We start from the raw sequence: 11819 nt of genomic DNA, 5'->3' as shown, positions 1-11819 counted from the left end.
GTTTCTGTCATAGTAAACGGCACATGCCTTCTGTGTTGACAGATGAATAAGGAAGTGACTGAGGGAGGCAGGAAGTAAGGGTGCACATCTTCCATGCAGGAAGCCTCAGGCACAGAGGGATTTGCCAGGTAATTGTGCAGAGCACAGAGGTGGCACTGGAAGGGGACCCTCTGCCAAGGACTGCAAGTGAGTGTAGGGCCGACGTATGTGCTCCTCAGAGGTTACCTATATCTGTTTTAAAATTTTATTCTACCAGCATGGTCTGGGATTGGATTTTCCCCTTCCCACTGAGCTTTAGGATAGCTGTTCAAAACCTCACTCAGTTGTGTACCACTTCAGGATACAGGCAGAGGAACCCATCTCCATCAGTCACTGCAGAAACACAGGGTGCTTCCTGGATAGGGTAGTTCTCCCAGGTCCTTTGGGATCATGACTGCCTTCGCTCACACTGGGAAGGTGATTCAGTTGACTGACTTGAAGCACCCAGAACCCAGTGTGCATGGAAGCATTCAATGCACGTTCTCATTCTGGGGTGATCATTATTTAAAGGGTGCAGAGAGAAGGCTGGGATCTGTTTACGTGGCACTCACAGCCCAGGAGAAACAGTTCTGGCCAGAATTGAGGATCACTGCAGAAATCAGGGGGTGGATGGCATTTGCACTGGACCTGTGTTTTGCATCACTGACCAAAATACTTGACAAGAACAACATAGAGTAGGGAAAGTTTATTTTGGCTTATAGTTTCAGACATTCAGTCCATGGTCAGCTGACTCCATACCTCTGGGCCCAAGGTGAGTATTATGGTGGAAGGATGTGGCAGAGGAGAGCAGCTCAGGATATGACGACCAAGAAGCAGAGAGAGCTCTGCTTACCAGGGACACAATATAAACCCCAAAGGCACATCCCAGTGACCCACTTCTTCCAGCAATACCTTACTGCCTACAGTCACCACTCAGTTAATCCATATCAGTAGATTAATCCACTGATTAGCTTAAAGCTCTCATAATCGAATCATTTCACCTCTGAGCCTTCTTACATTGTCTCACACTTGAGTTTTCAGGGGGGCACCTCATATCTAAACATAACAATCTGGAAGACAGATGAGATTCCATGGACAGAGGTGGAGATGAAGCCCAGCCACAGGGGTCAGTGGAATCTGGGGCTAGGGTTGAGAAGAGCCACACCTCCAAGGGCCCAAGGAGCAGAAAAGCAGATTACTTATCTCCATCCCCAGAGGGTCCTGCTTAGGTGTGAAGTGCTGTCACTGGCTCATCCAGCGTCCCTGGAGCAGTTCTTGGGAATGGCTCAGTGTGTTGCAGGCCAGATTGGAGGGAGAAGAGCTGGGAGGAATCAAGTTCAGATCGTCAAGGCCTTTGAAGGTCCTGGATGGAGTGAGGGTGGGAATGGGAACAGAAGTACAAGGGACAGAAAACAACCTCCACCTCCAGATTTAGGATGATTAGCCGTAAAAAAGGAATAAAGAATTGACATATGCTGCAGCGTGGGTAGACCTTTAAGTGAAAGAAGCCAAACACGTATTGCACGATTCTATTTATAACAAATATCTAGCACAGGAAAATCCATACAGACAGCTCATTAATGGTTGCCAGGGACTGGAGGGAGCGGGGACCGTGTGCGTGGTTAATGTGTATGGGATTTCTTTCAGAGGTGATAAAAACATTCTGGAAGTAGATAGTGGCGATGGTCTGACGGTCGTACAACACTGTGAATGTTCTAAATGCCACAGGATAAATGTTCAGGTTAAGATAACTAGTGGGCAAATTAACAGTACGTGTATTTTCCCAAAACTAAAATAATGACAACAAGCATATATTCCTATTGTTCCATTTTATTTTTTAAAATATTTTTTTAGTGTTGATGGACCTTTATTTTATTCATTCATTTATATGAGATGCTGAGCATTGTACCCAATGCCACACACGTGTGAGGTAAGCGCTCTACCACGAAGCCACAACCCAGCTACATATTGTTCGTGTTATAATCAGTCAAAGCTGACTTTTGGTCCCATTCCACCATGAAAAACAGTCCTTGGTACCAACCAGCGCCGCAGCGGGTCTTAACATCATTGTTTTGAAGGCGGTTGCTCAGGACCTCTGCAGGAGAGGTCACCTGAAAAATCCAAGACTTTGTGAGGGGCAGAAGACACGGAGGCACCAGCCTGCTCCAAGCCTCAGAGCGAGGAGCCTCCTGGAGGGCGGGGTGGAGGGACACCGCCAAGGCCATTTCCCTGGCTGTTGTTACTGGCGGGAGGGCAGGAGGTGGGAAGGAATAACCGCCGACCTCAGGGCCCTCCTGGGCACAGCCAGAGCTCTGGTTTGCAGCAGAGAGAGGAGTCCTGGGCAAGGGAGCCGGGCCCGAAGCCTCCGGGATGTGGCTCCGTGGTGGGCTTGGGCTCGCTGCCGGCCCATCCACCTTGGGGCTTGTGTTCCCTCCTCTTTGAAGGGAGCAGAATCCATCTGAAACCAAGATGCAGGACTGAAGAAACGGGGCTAAGAGCCCGGCCCCTTCCTCCACCGCGGTCCTCCTGGCAGAAGCTCAGCTGCCCACGGAGCCAACACAAGCAGCACAGGGGCCTCCAACAGCCTCGGCACCCGGCACCCGGCACCCAGCTCCTGGGCCCGCCTGGAGGTGTGAGGACGCTACCTGCTGCCTGAACAGCTGCTGCCCACTTCGACCCATCTCCAGAGGAGGCTGCTACCGGGAGGAGCACTGTCAGGGATATTCCTTTACCTGCTGGCCCCAGCGGGCAGAACTCCAGACAGCCTGGTGGAAAGAAAGGGTGGGCGTTTTCTTTCCCCACTGCGGTTCCAAGCCCCGGGGACAGGGTGGGCTGTGATCCTCCCTCCTCCAACGTCCTCAGGAAAGGAAAAGCCAGAGCCCAGGGGGCTCCAGCAGAAAGCAGGCTCCCTGATGGGGAAGATTCGTCCCTTGGGACTTACTGAACCCTCTAGAAGGTTGCACTTTAAGAACCTCCATCCTAAATGTTCTGCTCTTGTCCCAGAAGCCCAGAGAAGCCCTGGCTATGTATTGTCCATTTCAAAGGTTCTCAAGCACTGTGGAATGGTTGGTGTGACCCAGATTCACTCACTCAGGTTCATGAGCATGCTCTCTGTGTGTCTGGGAGGAGTCCCGGACCCAGCGCTGAGCCCAGTACCCCGTGAATGAGACACTCACCATCTACATGTCTACTGTCCAGATGGAGGAACCAATGAGTGCATGGATTTGTCCTCAGGGAACTCACGGTCCAGTTTGGAGGGCCAGCACACAGGTGGAAGGCTAACGGTAGAAACCATCCCGTGCAGCTGACGATAAAGTCAACCCTGGTACAAGCCCTGAAGAGAAGTGCTGCTGCTGGTTCTAGAAGAAGAGCCTCGTGGAAAGGTCTGACTTTGCAGGAGCTGCAAGATGACAACGTGAGGATGGGGATGAGGGAGGTGGGGGAGGAGGCCACGGGCAGAGTGGGCAGAGCGTGTGGGGAGATACCAGAAGGAGCATCTGGAGGAACCAGCGTGTGGAGGGAGGTGAGAAGTGCATCTGCTGTCGTTAGGGGGGTCCCAGGAGGCCCTGTGACATGGAGTGAGAGAGAAGAACGGGTTCTAGGTAGATGAGGGTAAAGTGATACCCAGCGTGGATTGGAAAGAGGAAGAAAGGGAAGGTCAGTTAGGGTCCTGGCAATGACCTTCGGGCAGGGTTCAGACTCCTTTGCAGATTCACTGAGCACAGTAAGTCCTCTCCCCACCCAAGTCAATGTCTGCATACACACAACTGTGCAGGTGGTTTCAAGGGCTGACTTGCACCCGGAACCAAACTCAGGGACTTGCTAGGCCCAGGCTCCCCCAGTTGAGAGCCCCTCTGTTGAGGAGCTACTCTTTTCTTACAGCCTATGTGAGCCACGCTGGATTCTTGGTAGAGGGGTTTGAGAGGCCCGAAAGAAGTAGGCTCTACCCCAACGGGAAGCTGAGAGAATAATGTCCAGCGGTGGCGGCAGCGACCTCACCAAACCCTACTTGCTGGTCAGAGTATGGCACAAACAAATGTCATGGCTTGAAATCAAAGATGCTAAGGCTGCTTTGGCCAGACGTCCTGCAACACAAAACTGAGCAGGGTACCTTCTGGGCAGAAGCGAGTAATCACTTCACTGAAAAGGAAGACATGATAAGAATTAGGCAGAGCTGGCCTTCCCCTCCCACGGCATCCTCGCTTCTGGCTTTGGACCTGAGGCCTCACCAGTCTTGAAATGGACCCCAAAGGGTCCTGCAAGCAAAGACTAGAGATGCACTTCCCGCAAGGGGACCTGCTGAGAGCACCGGTGCAAACCTGGGTTTTATCCTATGACCCTGACCTATTTGCTATATTCCCTTTCCTACAAAATGTAAGGTGAATTAAAGTCTTTGTCTTAGAAAAAAAAAAGGTTATGCATTTTGAATCTATTGAGCACCATCTTTTTGTTATTCAATCAATACCACTTGAGACAAATGCTTTTTCTCAAGTGCAATACACACTTTTGTTGTTCTCTTTTCCCTGAAGAGCTAAAACATTTCTTAGTCATTGTTCACTGGATCCTCCTGAGTTATTGATGGCACTGGAGAGAATAATGGAGTATGTGATGTGCCCAGCCCAATAATTAGTACAAAAGGATTTGCCCTAGAAAGAAGAGTAACAGAATTTAAAGTCACGTGGTTCATGGATAGTCTACAAAACAACAGGGGTAAGCAAAGACTAATAAACTGGAGTCCCACACACAAAGATCAAATGCAGGGTGTTCTTGCTCCTTTACTGGGTCTCTCCCCTTCCTTCTGTTTCAGAGGCTTGGACGTTTCTCACGCGGGGAACTCTGCACGTTTCAGGCCACCAGGGAGACTCTGTCTCAGTTTCATCTACCAGGGCAGCCCAGCTGCTGCAGGAGGCTCACGCTCAACACGCCCGAGAACCTGCACTAAGCAGCAACACCAGGGCCTCCAGGACTAGGAGAGGAGGCCATGGCCTGTTCCCTATGTGTCCCGGGAACCCACGCAGCACTTCAGGGAGAAGATGTGAAGACAGTTTTTAAGAGAAAAATCCCTTTCCCTGGGATATTCACACAAAAAGGGTCCCCACCCGCTGCTTTCTTACACAAGTTATTCAGCCACAGAGCATTGTGTGGGAGCAGGGCGGGAGGCTTTGAAGCTGGCTGTGTTCTCTGGGTGGCGTAGGTTTTCCTGGGCGACTGCTTTCACATATCTGTCTTGGGCTCTAACTTGGCCTCCACCAAGCCAACAACTTGGGCTCCACCTCGTTGCTCATTAACCAGGAGGAATGCATGTGGGGCTTTTAGGTTCTTTCAAGAACTGTGCCATTGTGATGCGGCTGATTTATGGTCCTGCTTTACAGCTTCCACTCCAGTTCAATTTGCTCAAAGGGGTGGAGGTCGGCACTGGTGTCCATGCACTGATTAATCGTGGATCCCCAGTGAGGAGGGTGGGGACCCCGCAGCCCTGAGGGCTTTCCCTGGCCCTGGGAGCTCTCGAGTCCTGGATAAAACATGGATAGGGAATCTGAGTTCCGCAGAAGCAGTCATCCCCAAGACAATGTTTTTCCCAGTGAGTATCTTGACCCAGTGGGGCCAAGGACATCCGATTGTCTATACAATTGCGTTTCTTCTCAAGGATTTTAGGGAGAAGCCATGGAAAGCCACCTAGAAACCCACACTCAAAGGCAACCAAGGAAGATGATCAACAGGTCGACAGCAATTCGTCATTACCAGGATGATTAAAATTCAATATATTCTTCCTGGATTATAAAACACACTCTGGTCAACAGCAGGAAGTCATCTGCACTGGCTCACCAGTACTTCCTGCCCATATTGCCCATCCCCGTCACCTTGTCTGTTAAACTTCGTAATCAGTATCCGCCAAGGGAGCAGTGATCATAACTTGCTCCTGAGAAGGGAGAGGGGCAAGTCCTTTCATGAGCTGCACATGTTTGTTCTGGGTAAAAGTAAATAGTCCCAGTGCAGAAATCAGCTGCAGCTTGAGTCTGGAGGATGCCCTGGGTTTGGGGAGTGGGTTGGAGCTGGCTGGGCTTGTGCAGGAAGGGTCTGTGCCAGGCACATCTTACCTCTCGCTGTTACTGATGCTGTTTTCCATAAGTAAAAGGGCTGTTGAATCTTTCAAAGGCCTTTGAGGAGTTTTGCTTACTCCTCTGCTCCGACTAAGGGGCCTAAGGAAATAAAGGCCCTTAGTTTCTACTTACCACTAAACACTGAGATTTGGGGCTTAACAGGTTTTGTGCTCCTATAACAGGATGCTTGAGAATGGAGAGTTTATCGTGAACAGAAAGGTACTGGTTCTCAATCCTGGAGGCTGGAGAGACAAGGACCAAGGGCCAGCCTCTGGCAAGAGTGTCCTTGATGCATTGGCCCACAGTGGAAGGTGGCAGGGCGACAGAGACAAGAGGAGGCTGTCCTCCCGTGAGGAACCTGCTCCTGTGCCCACGGCATCTTTGCCGTCACTCTGCCTGGTGGCCTAAGCGCCTCTCACTAGGCCCGGCTCTCAACGCTGCGGGACACATTCTAACCACAGCATTTCTACTTTTCCTGTGTAAGTTCATGTTCCCTTCTCCAGCTGCCCACGTGGCGGCCAACGGAAGGGGACCCCAACTTCCTGCCTGGCTTCTCCTGCAGAGTTAAATGGCAGAGACCAGGACAAAGGGTGCATGTCACCTGTGTTATGTTCTACGCTGTGGACCCCTTGTTATGTTAGATTTTTAAAATAAATAGCCCTGAGTGGAAATTTAGCTCTACCTCCACATCCAGGAATCCAGTTCTACCTTCCATGAATACAGCTGTTCTCAAGCGTCCCTTTCGGATAGGAAGGGCTCCTACCAGAAGGGACCTCAGCTCCGACTTCAGTTCTTGTGTTTCTAGAGCAGTCTGTCCTTTGCCTCTGAGTGAGTGTGTGTTACGAGGTGGAAACATCACTGCACAACCTAATGACGCCCCTTCTCTCTCTCATCCAAACTGCTCTCTCTGGCCTACTCCAGAGAGTAAATCCTGTCACCTCACACACGGGAGCCCAGACCAGAAAACCTCCAGTGTCCCCAAAATGGAAAGGCACTGGCCACCAACCTTGTGGGGGACGTTCCCAGTCCACTGAATTAAAGGCCGAGTCCTGATTACAGAGCCGCAGGCCCCAGGGCAGGTGAAAAAGACCATCTCGGAAGGACTCCTTCACGAAGCCCACCATGGAGCTTGGCCACCGTGGACCAATGAGACCCTCACTAGCAGGGAGCAGCTGAACGGAGGGGAGAGGGCTCAGCAGCCTTGGTGGCCCGCAGGCCCTATGGGCTCACACACTCTGAGGAGCACCGCACAGAGGCCTCAGTGTGTGTTTCTACAAATTTCCCTCACTTCCAATTAAAAAAAAAAAAAAAAAAAAAAACTTACTGCACTTCAGAAATTTCTCTGAATGTCTGATTCAGTTGTACTTCGTCAAAAGCATTGTTTTTCTGCAAAAGGCTCCCCTCTTGCACTGTGTCCACTGTTCTGCCCTCCTGTCCCCTTTTTAAGAACTCACTATGCCTGTAACCCCAGCAGCTGGGGAGGCTGAGGCAGGAGGATGGCAATTTTGAGACCAGCCTCAGCAACTTAGTGAGGCCCTGTTTCAAAATGAAAATGAAAAAAAAAATGGCTGTAGATGTGGGGTTCCGTGGGTTCCATCTCCTGCTGCCCCCTCCCCCCCCAAAAAAAAAACCCCACAAAACTCACTAAGACACATTTGGCTAGCAGAGCCATATCTACTCCACCATCAAACCTATCAAAGAATGTATTCTGGATAGGTTTCAAACTTGGATCTGCCAACAAATATTTGTCAGAGAATGCCTGGAGGTGATCTATGCAATGGCCCTCAGGACAGAGGAGACCCAGGGATCACTCCACACATGGCACCTTTTCTCCTAAAGCCCACCAGGACAGGGAGACTCAAGCACTAGATGTCCCCAGTCTATTAGGCTGAGCGTAGGAACGCCACGTCTTTCACTCTACTTCTGTGGTCTTTCCTTGAGCTTGGATAAGGCAATTGGCATTTTTGAGCCCTAACTTCTCTGCAAAATGGAGACTTTGAGTTCCCCTCCTAGGTTGAGAATGAAATGGTCATAATGCACACACAACACTTCCTTAGAAACCAAGGCCAAGGTCGTGAATGTGAGAATGATTTCCCAGTTCCTTAGACTGTCCCGATCCAACCTGACTCCCTTCTCCTTAGCAGAAAGCCCCAATCCTGCCTCTCAAGGTCAGAATGGATTTTCTTCCTCCTCCTTCTCCTCTGTCTCCATCCTTTGAAGCTGGGTACAGTTCTGGGTGTCTTCACTGGTTCAAGTACTAATGCTAATTTACGACCACACTTGCCCGGCCCCTGGCATGACCACAACACCACTGCAAGGAGTTGTTCCCTTACTTGAAAACAGAAAGAAAGAAAATGGTGACCCAAGCCAGAATGTATCACGAAGATCTCCTGCCTCGGTTTCCCCTCGGGGAGGATGTGCCCAGTAATGCCCTCCTGTGGTGCATCCAGATGCAGCCCTCTGTGTTGGTCCTGGGTTCCTTGGAAAACACTAGGCTCCAATTTATTTTTAAAACTTCTTATTGCACATGCCATTTCAGAAGAAGGGTAGGAATCATACGAACCATAGAAGTGGGTGAAACTGTAGGAAAATTATACCAATTACCGCATACCCAGATCACAGCTCTGAAAAAGTAACCTAGGATGGGAATTAGGATGAGGAGGGTTCTTAAGTCCCCTAAGTACAACTCTTTGAAACCCACTATCTTTCAAAAACATCATAATGATCTTGCAATCACAACTTCAAACAGCCTTAATGAAACCCACAGAGAAAGGCACACACTGCTTCCCAGTGGCAAGGGAAGACATTCCTTTAGAAAATTAATAGAAAGTAGGCGAGTCCTTGCACGTAGCCATCCTGTTGCTACAATAAATTATCACATTGTTGAAGGCTTTTATAAAATTAGATACCTCGGTAGCAAGAAAAATGAAGCCCTGCCTCACTTATTGGAAGGATCAGTGGTAACTGAAATAACTCTATCTTGGGAGAGGATTAAATTCTAACCTTTCAAAAAAAAATGTCACTTAAATGAAAAAACCCATGGAAGCCCAGGGCTGCCTGCCGGAGCCTGAGCCTGCTGTGGAGATGGGACTGATGATAGGCGTCCTGCCTGCCTGGTCCTGCAGACCCCGAGGAGATGAGGTCTTCCTTATCCACCTGCCTGCCTCACATTCAGGCTGGATGACAGCTCATAGCCAGCAGCTCCGAGCAGGGAGCAGACTAGCTGGTTAGAACTGGTTTCAAATGACACGGTAGCTTCCTTATCACACATTCTGATGGGTTCATGGCTCCCCTAACAGATACCGGAGGGAAAATACCTTTGGTACGATTTTAAATGCTTGGCTCCTCCTTCAGGAGCATATCACCCATCTCGATCTAATTAAATTCCAAAGAAGATTTCTGTCCTGATGCCACCTTCCCCCACCCTCCCCCAGGCCCCTGAGCCTTGGGTATCGCTGGCTCCCTGGAATGCGGTTAGGTGCTGTTCTTGCCTGGACTAGAAGATCTGTGCCTCCCGAGATGCCTTGATGGCTGATATTCTTTCTTCTTTCTCAAGAGCATTTGCTTAGTCTACCTTTCACATCTGTTGGCAAGCAGGATTAACCTGATAATGAGGCACATAACCCAGTCTGGGGATGCATCCACCACTCCTTCCTTAATGGGTTTGGAGCCTTTTCTCATGAACTGTTGGGAAGCCTTCTTCTGCATTACAGCCCTTCAGTTGCAAAATGACAGTACAGAAGACCCAAATCCAGATCTACAGACACCACAGAGCTGGGGCTCTTCTGAGAAAATTAGCCCAAGGAAACTCAGCAGAACTCAGGCTGCTTCTCATTTGTGAATGACAGAAGCAGGACAGAGAGGTCCCATGGTGGCCTGGAGCCCTTTGGTGCTTCCCATCCCGGACACTTGTCTTGGTATATTCCATCCTAAGCTTGGCCCTACCCCATGAGAAGCCCGGCCTCGCCATGTGGAGAAGACACACAGAAGAGAACCAAGGCCCTGGCCAGCAGCCCCAGCTGAACCCCACCCAGCCAACAGCCATCGACAGCTCCCAGCCAAGTGAGCAGGCCACGTTGGAAACTGGCCCTCTAGCCCAAGGTGAGCTGGCCCGGCTGATGACACCTTGAGCAAAGGCACGCTGTCCCCATCCACCTCTGCCCCAATTGCAGAATCATGAGCAGGTAAATGGTGATTGTTATTTTAAGCCACTTTGTTTGGGGTGATTTTCTATATAACAATAGCCCACTCACTATCAGAAATGACCTTTGTTCACAAATGTTTATTTATAGTCTATGCACTTATCTTTATAGTCCCTAGACTCACCCTCCCCTTAGCCCCAGTTCCTCAATAGGACAGACGCTCATGAACATGTCTATCTCGGTCCTCACAGGGTCCCCAGTACTCAGCATAGTGCCTGGCTCCCCGTAGGCACACAATCTATTAGAAGAAAGGACAGAAGGAAGGAAGGAAGAAAGACAGACATAAAAGTTTGGATCAGTTAGGTCTAAAAGCCCAGGGTCCTGCTCCCAGTCCTCACCCTACTCCACACCCCAGGACCAGCCCTAGGCCACTTTTTCTCTCTGACATTATCATCTTTGGTCCTTAGCAAGGACTTGGGACCTAGAATCAGCCCATATTTCTGGAGAATATGTCCTTAATTCTAAGGAAACATGCTTGAGGCTAAACATGTTTCTAACTCATCAACCAGAGATCTGAATTCCCAGGAGATTGGAGGAACCAGCACGGGCGTTGAGTGGGTTATGGGCCAGCTACACACTCGGCCCATGATACGTGTTGAACTCATTTAACCTTTTTTGCAATGCTGTGAGATGGACAGCACTGCTTTTCAATATAGGGACACTGAGGCTAGAAGAGAGTTAGGTCACTCACTGGGCTAGCCAGTGGACAAGTCAGGTTGCAAGACAGGTGAGGAGGGGACCTGCAGGAAGAGGACCCTTCCTCCTGCCTTGACCCAAGAGCCCTCCCTTGCTCGGTGTGGAGGAAGGAGCATGGTTGCCTTACTCTGCCCGTCCTGGTTACGGAGACTGCTTTCCAGGAGGCAGCAGGCCACGGTCATGGACTCTCAGAACGGGAAGAGCCTGTTTTCCCAGGCCAGGAGGGTTCTGGAGCAAACAGCTATCCTGCGCTGCAGCTCAGAGCATCCGGCAGAAACCCAGCCCCCACTGAGGTGTCATTGCCTCTGGCAAGTAAGGGGTGGAGGGAGATATCTTGGTCCCAAATGGAGACCCTCAAGCCATTTGAGAGGAGCCTCAGCTTAGACAAAGCTTCCCAGGACTCATCATGGTCTCTGGTCACACTCCTCAAGCATTCAGTACAGCGCTACCAGACCTCCTGAGGGTCCAGGCACCGTGCCGGACAAGACTGCTCCGTGACTGCCAGGAAAGGTGAGTGTAAGCATAGGCAGTGACCAGAGGACCGGAGGTGTCACAGTGCCCCAGGGCTTGGCAGCTTGGATTCCAATGGATCTGAAAAAAAAAAAAATATGAGACCTCAGACCCAGAAAGCCAAGATCAGTTCTCTTCTGAGTCTCATTTTCTGTATTCAGGCAGAACACGAGTGAAGGGCCCCCTTCTTAGGAGCCCCGTGGCCTTCGGGGCCTGCTGACAGCAGTGGAATGAGCAGCCATCGGCCGGGACAAGAAGAAGCTCTGCTTCCCGGCTCGTTTGTGTCAACCTG

Source organism: Marmota flaviventris, chromosome 4 (assembly GCF_047511675.1).
Source record: "Marmota flaviventris isolate mMarFla1 chromosome 4, mMarFla1.hap1, whole genome shotgun sequence".
NCBI classification, from domain to species: Eukaryota; Metazoa; Chordata; class Mammalia; order Rodentia; family Sciuridae; genus Marmota; species Marmota flaviventris.
This window is presented reverse-complemented; position numbering follows the sequence as displayed.